Source organism: Schistocerca serialis, chromosome 6, assembly GCF_023864345.2.
Source record: "Schistocerca serialis cubense isolate TAMUIC-IGC-003099 chromosome 6, iqSchSeri2.2, whole genome shotgun sequence".
NCBI lineage: Eukaryota > Metazoa > Arthropoda > Insecta > Orthoptera > Acrididae > Schistocerca > Schistocerca serialis.
In genome coordinates, this window is record NC_064643.1 from 190,261,555 (window position 1) to 190,271,603 (window position 10,049).

General features: G+C 40.9%; 1 protein-coding gene across 1 annotated transcript in view; it reads right to left on the minus strand.

Annotated features, from left to right (window-relative positions):
• LOC126484223 (monocarboxylate transporter 1-like) overlaps positions 1-9,002 on the minus strand; it is a 108,911-nt gene extending 99,909 nt beyond the window's left edge. The window contains exon 1 of the mRNA XM_050107638.1: positions 8,723-9,002. The gene's annotated coding sequence lies outside the window, so the exon portion shown is untranslated. The remainder of the gene's footprint in view (positions 1-8,722) is intronic.
• Positions 9,003-10,049: the final 1,047 nt, after the last annotated feature.

Consider the following 10,049-nt stretch of genomic DNA (forward strand, 5'->3'; position numbering starts at 1 on the left):
CGAACCTGCGACCGTATCGGTCGCGCGGTTCGAGACTGAAGCGCCTAGAACAGGTCGGTCACATTGGCCGGCCACGTGATACTTGTAAACCCTGTTAATATCAAGTCTCACACTGTTTGTAAAATTAATAAAAGATTCATTAGTAACTTAACGATCGCTCTTCCATTATCTTCTCAGAAATTCAGTTGTTCTTTATTGTCAATATTGCTTAAATTCAGCTGAAACGAATAAATGTGTAAAAAAAATCTGTCTTCATTCTAGGTGTGCTGAGTTTTCATTCCCAGATGTATGCTACTTGTCATTTAAGTGCTACTGATTCCTGTCTATAAGATAGAAAATAAAATTTTGTATAGCACTTTACGACTCAGTTTGATTCAGTAATCATCCTTTTTCACGAGAATCAGTAAAAAAGTTAAAATGAGGTCAACGCACAAAGTTAACTTGATGTTGCAGGAACCCCCCATTAGCACTAAACCTCCAGAAATTTCTCAGTTTAGCCAGTGAGTCCGTAGAGGATGGTACAAGAGGCGTACAGTATGACTGGCCGTGTTTTTCCATCCGAGTCTTGCGGAGGTTAAGACAATCCGTTCTTGGACTATCTTAGTGAGTCGCCATGTGAGATTCTTCCTATGTTTTCTACGTTGTGTGCCTTGCAGAATCAGCATCGTCTGTAAAGTGCAAGTGCAATTCTACTTTCTGTGATTCTAAGGAATGAACCGTGTAGCTATATTATAGGGAATAACGTTCGAAAGTGACACCATAATGATGTATTTATTTATTAACAAAACACCTTAAAGTGATAATATCGTCATATTAATAATTAGTAACTGAAAACTAACAATTTCCTGAGAGCATGGTCTTACGACAAAACTAGATCGGAAGGCGTCCTAGCCGGCAGCTGTGGCCGAGCGGTTCTAGGCGCTTTAGTCCGGAACCGCGTTGTTGCAGCGGTCGCAGGTTCGACTCTTGCCTCGGGCATGGATGTGTGTGATGTCCTTAGTTTAGTTAGTTTTAAGTAGTTCTAAGTCTAAGAGGACTGATTCCTCAGATGTTAAGTCCCATAGTGGTTAGAGCCACTTGATTTGAAGGCGTCCTATTGGTGACTGGCAATTATGGCGCGCGGCTTACACTCGTGATATTTCGTAGCCGTTCGTACGTTTTCCTTACCTTAAACATTATTAATTTTTTTATTAAGAGATCGATTCCTGGTGTTCTAATGTTGTTGTAAGGATGTAGTTATTACCTCAGGGCTCCTCCTAGTAACCGTAATGGAGAAAAACGACTTTTATTAGAAAATACTTCTTAAGCAAGGTTAGTGTAATTGCTTCTCGCCAGAATAACTGTGCTTTTCCCTCGTACCTCGCTGCTGACGTAACAGGTGTTCTCATGTCTAGCCTCAGCGCCTCACACTACCGTCCACTGGCAAAGCCTTCTGATCCACCAGTTCCCTCACCCAGCGTGTGAACTGAAATCTTAGTCCCGACTGTGTGCATTCTGCAGTGCCGCTTTACTCACTGAATGCTACGCGATATCTGCAAAGGCGATAAGAAATTGTGAAACTGGAAGATAAGGAAATAAAATGTGGTTTCAACAGCCCCCGTCGGAGGTTCGAGTCCTCCTTCGGGCATGGGTGTGTGTGTTATCCTTAGCGTAAGTTAGTTCAAGTTAGGTTAAGCAGTGTCTAGGTTTAGGGAGCGATGACCTCAACAGTTTGGTCCCTTAAAAATTCACACACATTTGAACATTTTTGTGGCTTCAACAGAAGGGGTATCTTAAAATGTCTTTCTTAAAGGCTGGGCTAAGCGCAAAGAGAAACCTGGAGTTATTACAGAATAATCTGGCACAGCTATAGAGGACCATAACTGAGCTTCAATCCTTGAAAAATTGAAAGTACCTTAGAATGCCTTTAAATGTTCGTCCAACACAAATTTCAGAATATCGGTACTCTTGCATGAAATATTTTGTCTGGGACAAATGACCACTCCTTCCATCTGTATAAAGTTTCTCGTGTGTAATTAAGCAAACAATCGCACTGTAGTCAAGAAAACTTTTCTGGGTTTGTGACAGCATTGTCAGCATGTAAAGTTACCGGCGTTTCAGTCACTAAGTGACCCTCTTCAGGGTGTTTATTGACTGTGACAATGGCCGCAGAAGCCTACGTTTATATTTAAGCGCATTGTAAACAAGCATCTCTATTTATTGTATGTGTATTTGACGTTCTCAGAGTCAGAGTCAACCACAGTCTCTGCCAGCGGTTTATCTACTTTCTCTCAATGGACCCTCTGATCTTCGTTACCCATTTAGTGAACTAATTTCTTCAATTAAAGGGAAGTCCACTAGGTAAGTGTACCTGTTGACAAACACTAGCCATTACTTCTCAATGTTATCTGAGTATAGGCCACGTCTGGCGTCAGCCACCGTCATCGAATGTAAGCACGGCATTACAATAATGGTAACATATCTTGTATGTAGTGATAGGTACTGAACAGTCTGTGAACGGAGGAATTGGTACAGAAGGTATAGTGCGCGCTTCTCCTTGTTTTTCTACTCACATTCATTCTAATTGAGCCTAAGAGTAACCGATATCATTAGGAAACCGGATACTACTGGCTTATCTGACGCAAGCATTTATGCGTAGCTCAAGCAGTACCGCTGTTTGTGCCAGTTAACCAGATCACAGTGTCGGACATTTGCTGACTAAACGACGGTACAGCCGAAATTATTTACTTTTTCCGATTGTTTTGACGTGGTTTTACTGTACACTTAACCCTTTTAATACCATCGAAACTAGTTTGGTTAATCCTCATCCGTAGCCATATATCCATTGTTTCTATACGTTTATAACATCCTCTATAATTATTCAACTTTCGCAGCCATTCAATAACGTAGCTCAGATATATATTTTGACAAATATCTTTTCCAACTTGCTTAAAAATTTATTTGTTCAATACTCTTTCTTGTTTGCAAATGCTCTTTTAGCCAAAACATTTCCTTTTATAATCTCTACTCATATTCTTCTATAATATTTGACAATTTACTCACCATTTTATGCATGTTACTTTCGTTCTCAGCAACTATTGCAGTGGTGTTTCTGATTCAAAGGCTTTTCTGGCATTTCAATACACGTGGTGAACAAGTAGGGTGACCAAGAACTTCCCTTCCTTGCCCAGGCAGTAGTCTCCCGTCCCAGTCTATACCTATCGTTTTTTTTTTCTTTTCCCTAGAGTTTAACTTGTCTAAAGCTTGTTAAACAAATCAAACGTTATTAACATTATACAGCTTTACTGTTCATGTCTACAAGGCACTTCAGTCTGGAACCGCTCGACCGCTACGGTCGCAGGTTCGAATCCTGCCTCGGGCATGGATGTGTGTGATGTCCTTAGTTAGGTTCAAGTAGTTCTAAGTTCTAGGGGACTGATGACCTCAGATGTTAAGTCCTATAGTGATCAGAGCCATTTTAACCATTCCAACATTGTGTAAGTTTATTTTGTGAGCTCCCCTGACTTTGTGGCTGTTTCTCGAGGACCAAAGTTGCCAACGACTTCTTAGACAGAAACAACTACTGTTGGTAAGAGTTTTCTTTAGACTGTTAACCCGCCTGAATTCGGATTATAGAACCTATTTTTAATAATATTTGAAAGGCTTACTTCTTTTGTCAACAATTCCTCTGTATTTGCTATGTCATTATAATATTGATGTCATATCTCCGCGGCAAGAAATGAGAGGATAAACAACATAAGGTTGAATTTGAACAGGGAGCGCAACAATTCACAGCTAGGCTCCTAGCCACTGTGCTAGAAGCTCACTTGCACTTACACTGCGCAAAATGGCTGACGCAGTGGCATCGAAACTTTCACCGTCATTTCCTCGGAAAGTCTTGAGTGTTGGCCCCAAAGTCGAAATATGTGTGTCGTTATTTTCATCCTTCTTTCATCCTGCTAAATTCCGTTTGCATCAGAGAACGCTTTATGGCGGGATCTCCTTGTAAGAGTTTATCAAACAAAACAAACTAACGAAGCATAATATGACTCGAAAGATAACATGCTATCAGTCTATGTACTTCAGAACAACATAAAAATTTTTTTTAACTCTTGCACTTCGAGAAATAAAATATAGATGGCATCGTGGCGTGGGATCATGTCTATACAAGAGAATGAATGAAAAAAAATATTTTGCAGAAAATCGTGTATGAGAAGTGCTACTGTCAATAAGACAGTACCTACCTTTGATGACACATCACTGTCGTCTTAATCTGAGTGGTTGATAAGATTGCGGATTCTTGTTTGTCGTTATTTCATAATATTCTTGTTGCTATTCACCCAGGTGAAAACAGATAGGGAGCGTCTTTTCTCAAGGTACTTGCCTGAAACATAGCTTTGTACATTTAACACAACACGAGTAAAGAAACGTATGAAAAGTGATGTTACAGAAGACCGCTGACGCTTAGCTGGGTCAATTCTGTAGCTAGTGAAGAGGTACTGCATCGAACTGGAGAGAAAAGAAGTTTATGGCACAACTTGTTTAAAAGAAGGAATCGGCTGATAGGACGCATCCTACATAATCAGTGAAATAAATAACGAAGTGAAGTGCAGGGTCGTAGGAGGTTAAAACTGTGAAGGAACGTCAAGCTTTGACCACAGTAAGCATGTTCAAACGTATGCAGGCTGTAGCAGCTATGATGAGTCGGAGGGTCTTGCACAAATTAGCGTGGAGAGATGGATCAAACTAGTCTTCAGACTGGGTGAAAGGATATACGAGGCTAAAATCTTAAGTGCGCTACCATGTGCTGCGGATCATGCAAGGTTGTTGCACTATCGATCACCGCTAAGGCACACGCGAAATTTGTTTCTGTGTATTTGAAGGCCTCTGCATACAGGACCACGTGCAATGTTTTTCCTGGCAAGATGTTTTGAGTACAGTGCGATCCTGGAGACAATAAAGTGAACTATGAAATAATGTGACGTGAACCCTATGTGGGTTTGCAGAGTGTTCCTGCAGATGTTAACCCTTCGAGCCCCACTAATATACAAAAAAATAGCTAATTAAAAAATTTTTCACGAAATTAATCGATTCAAGAAGAAACTGGCAAAAAATTAACAATTAATTTTTTTTAACAAGGTGATTTTACTTTGATACATTTGGCATTTACAGTTTTCACCCACCCATCATTTCATGAGATATATTTGAAAGTAATTTCGGATTAGTCCTAGACACAATCCCCATCTCGAAACTTCCATGAACTTATAATTCATAAAACAAATTGCAGTTGTAAATAATAAGCAAAAATTTGACCTAAAATTTAATAAATCTGTATCAAAAGTACGTGTTGTTCCAATGATTTAATTTCGAAACCACTCACAAAAGCTGCTGTACACACTCAGATTTAAGTTACAATAACTTCAGATATAATAAAATCTTATCGGTTTACAAGCCGCGTCACTTCGAACAAAACAACCGAGTTTTCGGGTGCCACTGCCGAAAGACATCTCTTGAATCGGCGGAAGGGACCAAGCTAGCTGCATTCCCTCCATACTGCGGAGGAACTGCTAGCAAGACAGGATACGTGCTGAAGATACATGTGCAGAGACCAGTGTTCGGACCCGTCTCCAAAATAAGAGGTATGTTACATCCCGTTAAAGACAACATAGGTTTTCGAGTTCCTGGCATATTCTGCAATAAAAAAATGGGGGTTCCCATTTGTAAGTTTAAAGTTGCCTGCAGCCCCATCCCCAGGGGGCTGGCGTGGCGGGCTAATCTTAGCACCAGCAGATGTCCCACTCGAAAGTAGTCAACTTTGAATTCTAAACATATTTTCGTGAGAAGCTTATTTTTCGAGTTATTTGGTTTGTCAAATTAAAATTTACACCCTGTATAGTGCCCCTGTGAATGTGGTAGCATTTACATACGTTAAACTATTCGCACTGTACCTGAGCGTTGTGCAGAACATTCGTGACATATCAGACAAAGGGAACTTGACAAGTCGGCCACGGCTGAACATTGTCTAGAAACTGGGCTAAAATACTACTCGAAAACGGAGAGTTTTTGTCCAAACGCCATTATATTTGGATTCTGTTATAAAAGAAGCGGTCCGAATAAGAATCAACAGCAACTGTTTTAACAGATACCAGGAGTACGCACTTAGCAGGCCGTGGGGACTGGCTCTGGACATTCAGCGAAAGCAAAGACGTAGGCTTGACGCTTGTAGGGAGGCAAGAGCGGAAGTTTCAAACGTGTCGCCGGCACCTCGCGGTATGTGACGTCAGACGGTGCCGCGACGGCACTGAATGTTCAAATGTGTGTGAAATCTTATTGGACTTAACTGCTAAGGTCATCAGTCCCTAAGCTTACACACTACTTAACCTAAATTATCCTAATGACAAACACACACACACCCATGCCCGAGGGAGGACTCGAACCTCCGCCGGGACCAGCCGCACAGTCCATGACTGCAGCGCCTAGACCGCTCGGCTAATCCCTCGCGGCGACGGCACTGATCCGCTACTAACTGTCCAACTTGCCTTCTGCGCACGTATGACTCCGGCTCCTCTCTGGAAGGTCCCGACATTGACATTGCATCTTTATAAGCAGAACAACCTGCCAGCCGTGGCAGTCATTGAGAAGACAATGGCATAGACAGCCATCGGAAGCTAGAGCGCTTTATTTGAAGCGACGCGGCTTGTAAACCAAGAAGATTTAACTAGAGCATAACATTGCGAAAGCCTTCCAGGACTTACAGTGAGTCCAAAAAGTACTCATTTCAATGTAATTTTTTTTAAAAAACTATATGTCACGTGAAAGGAAGGGAACATAAAATGAGAACATCCAGTCACATGCAACGAACCTTAGTAAGTAATTTTTATTGATGGACAACGAAATAAATACATCCATAGCGCCGGCCGCAGTGGTCGAGTGGTTATAGGCGCTTCAGTCTGGAACCGCGAGACCGCTACGGTCGCAGGTTCGAATCCTGCCTCGGGCATGGATGTGTGTGATGTCCTTAGGTTAGTTAGGTTTAAGTAGTTCTAAGTTCTAGGGGACTGGTGACCTCAGATGTTAAGTGCCATAGTGCTCAGAGCCATTTGAACCATTTGAACACCCGTAGCGATAACAAATTCGACAAAATGGAGAATTTATTCAAAGGCTACTACAAAAAGTAATCGCTCATTCATATTTATAAAAATTTTACAATCTGAAAATATGATTTCAATTACGAACTTAATATTTAGTGGAGTTTCCCCATGCAGCTATCACTGCTTGTAGTCGTCTGGGCATCGACTTGATCTAGGCTGCCGTCAGAGAGGCTGGAATTTTGACTAAAATGTTGATTTTTTATATATATAATTACATTTCGTAGAAGGTAAAATGAATCAACGTATATATATATATATATATATATATATATATATATATATATATATATATATATATATATATGGCGATTCATTTTACCTTCTACGAAATGTAATTTTCCAACACCTGCAGCACTCATACAGCCCCACGCCATCAGGGAGCCACCACTGTGTTTAAGCGTTGGCACATTTTTCTTATGCCACACCATTCGCCTGCCATCCGACCCGAATACGTTATATTTACTCTCATCAGAAAATATTACTCTATTCCAGAAGTCTTCCGTTTAGACTCTATGTTCCACCGCAAAATGAAATTTCATTGGATTCTGTTCTCTAACCCAAAGTTTCCTGCCCGCTACCCGGCCCTGATATTTCTGATTGCGTTGGCACATACCTTCTTTCCCTAGCCTCTAACTTCCTAGCTAACTTAGGAAAGCTGATTTTAGATTTATTCTTCATTTCCCTCATGATAAATCTCACGTCTGCATCAGTCAAAGTGTGAGGGCGTCCGGTACGTGGTTGGTTTCTTAATGATTTGCTTAAAATCGACCTATTATCGACTGAACCGTCGACCTAGGTTTATCGACTACTTTACCAATCTGGTAAGAAGATTCAAACTCATTATGTAAGCGCAGAATAAGTTTCCTTTCGATCAGCGTTGTCTCACTACCCTTATGTCGCATAGCGGTAATTGCACTGTATCGGCGCCTTTCAGAACCACAACAGGCGATAAAATTGGGCCGAGCATGGTAGACTCTAGTGTGTGCCGTGGTTCAGCGTTATAGTTTAATCACTGCGCGCAGAATTTCCACATGTCCAGATGGTGGACGAATACTTTATGAACTAGCTCTTGTATTACATTTCCAATTTGTTAACCTTGCTGTCGATGTAGAAGTATTTCTTTCCTTGCTTTTCAACAAAAGTGACTTACTGAGGTATTTCTTACATGACTGGCTCTTTAGATTTTGTATACATTTCTTTTCATGTTACACAGACTTTGTTTTCTAAAAGATATGCAGCTAGACGAATACGTTTTGGACTCACTAACTTTACATATACTTATCATCTCCTCAATATGATCACTACAAAAAGAAAAAAAGCACCTCATAATTTCCTATAACAACGTAGCTCCGCGCACACTGTTGTTTTGAACACTCCAAGTTGCTGCTACAATGCGCTGCATTCGCAGAAGTGCATCAGGGTACCGTTAGATGTCTCTGTCTTGCAATAGCATCGGCGGTTTCATGCGAAAGGCACTGGTACTTCAAACTACAAAGTAATAAAATGGTGGTTTCAGGCGGAAACAACTGTAGTAATCATTAGTACTCAGAGGGTTACGCAGACATTTGTGGATCTCATAACGCCGCACTTACCCAGATCCCGGCGCGTCCACTGTGGCGGGAACCGTTGCCACAGCTAGTGACGTCATCCAAGGTCTGCTACGATCTCGGCGCGTTGCCAGCTGGCCACACAGCTGTTTTTAGACAGTTTTGCGCTGTAGACGACGGTAGAGCACTGTCACTGTGTTACACGAGAAGCAACAACGCTCTAAACGAACGTGACACTCGTAGGGAAATGCGGCACTCTTTTAAAACACCATGAATTTCGACGAAATCTTGCGAGGTGAAATAAACAACGCCATGCGCTAGCCGCCATATGCAACGCACTCATGAGTGTTTGGGAGCCATTTCGCGCGATAACAGTAGCGTCCACCGACAAGGACTGTGGCTTCAGATGTTTGCTGTTGACAGAAGTTCGTTCTTAATAATTACGTGCGTGTGAAAGTAAGTATTCACGCGTTTAAAATTACATTTCAGTGCCTTCTAATTGTGAAGCTCACTGAAGATGACGTATTGTATGCAACAGGTACACGAAAGTGCAAATTGTCGATTGCAGTTAAGATCGATCTATTAAAAACTTGTTCAATATAGAGCAACGGTGCCTCAGTTCTTCAGACAAGTTTGACTACAAAAATATTTAAATGGTGAGGCAGGAATATTATTGTGGACCTTATGTCAGTCCCAAATCAAGAGTCTATAAAGTGTTGTGCAATGATGGCAACTCTTGGTGAGTTGTCGGTAAATAGTTTAACATTAATTTCAATAGATAACTGCAACGGTACGTGCAACTTGTTAATTACATTTCATTACTGTGTTCAGCTGACATGCCTACTATTAATGTAAAATGATAACTGGATAAATAAACAACTAACAAAGGAAACTATGCATTTAAGAGTAGAAAACCATTTATATCGCAACTCTACACAAAACAGGAGAGAGTTACGTAACTTCATTCGTTCTCAGAACTTCGACGCGGAGTGTGTATAAGATGTTCCTGTAACTGAAGAAAGTTTTTCATATTTTCTTACAAAATGACTCCATTTTTATAGACATTAGGTAAAAATCAGCGCAGGAGACTGAAAGTGACAGGCAACAATTTACTTATTAAAAGAGATAAATAAAGTTAATAATTAGTAATATTGTGAGCTTTCATGAACTATATTTACTTTCCTCGTGACTTATTGCGGGCGTTGTTGGCGTTGTTTTCAGCCTTCCGTTTCGTTTCTTGCTGCAGCTAACTGTGGCAGAGGCCGTGAAGATGGCCTTTAAACGTTAAATAACACTGTAGTTGTTTGGTGGGCGATTATTTTTGGACTTTCAGTTTGGTTTATTTCCACAAGCAGTTCGACTAGTGAGTAAT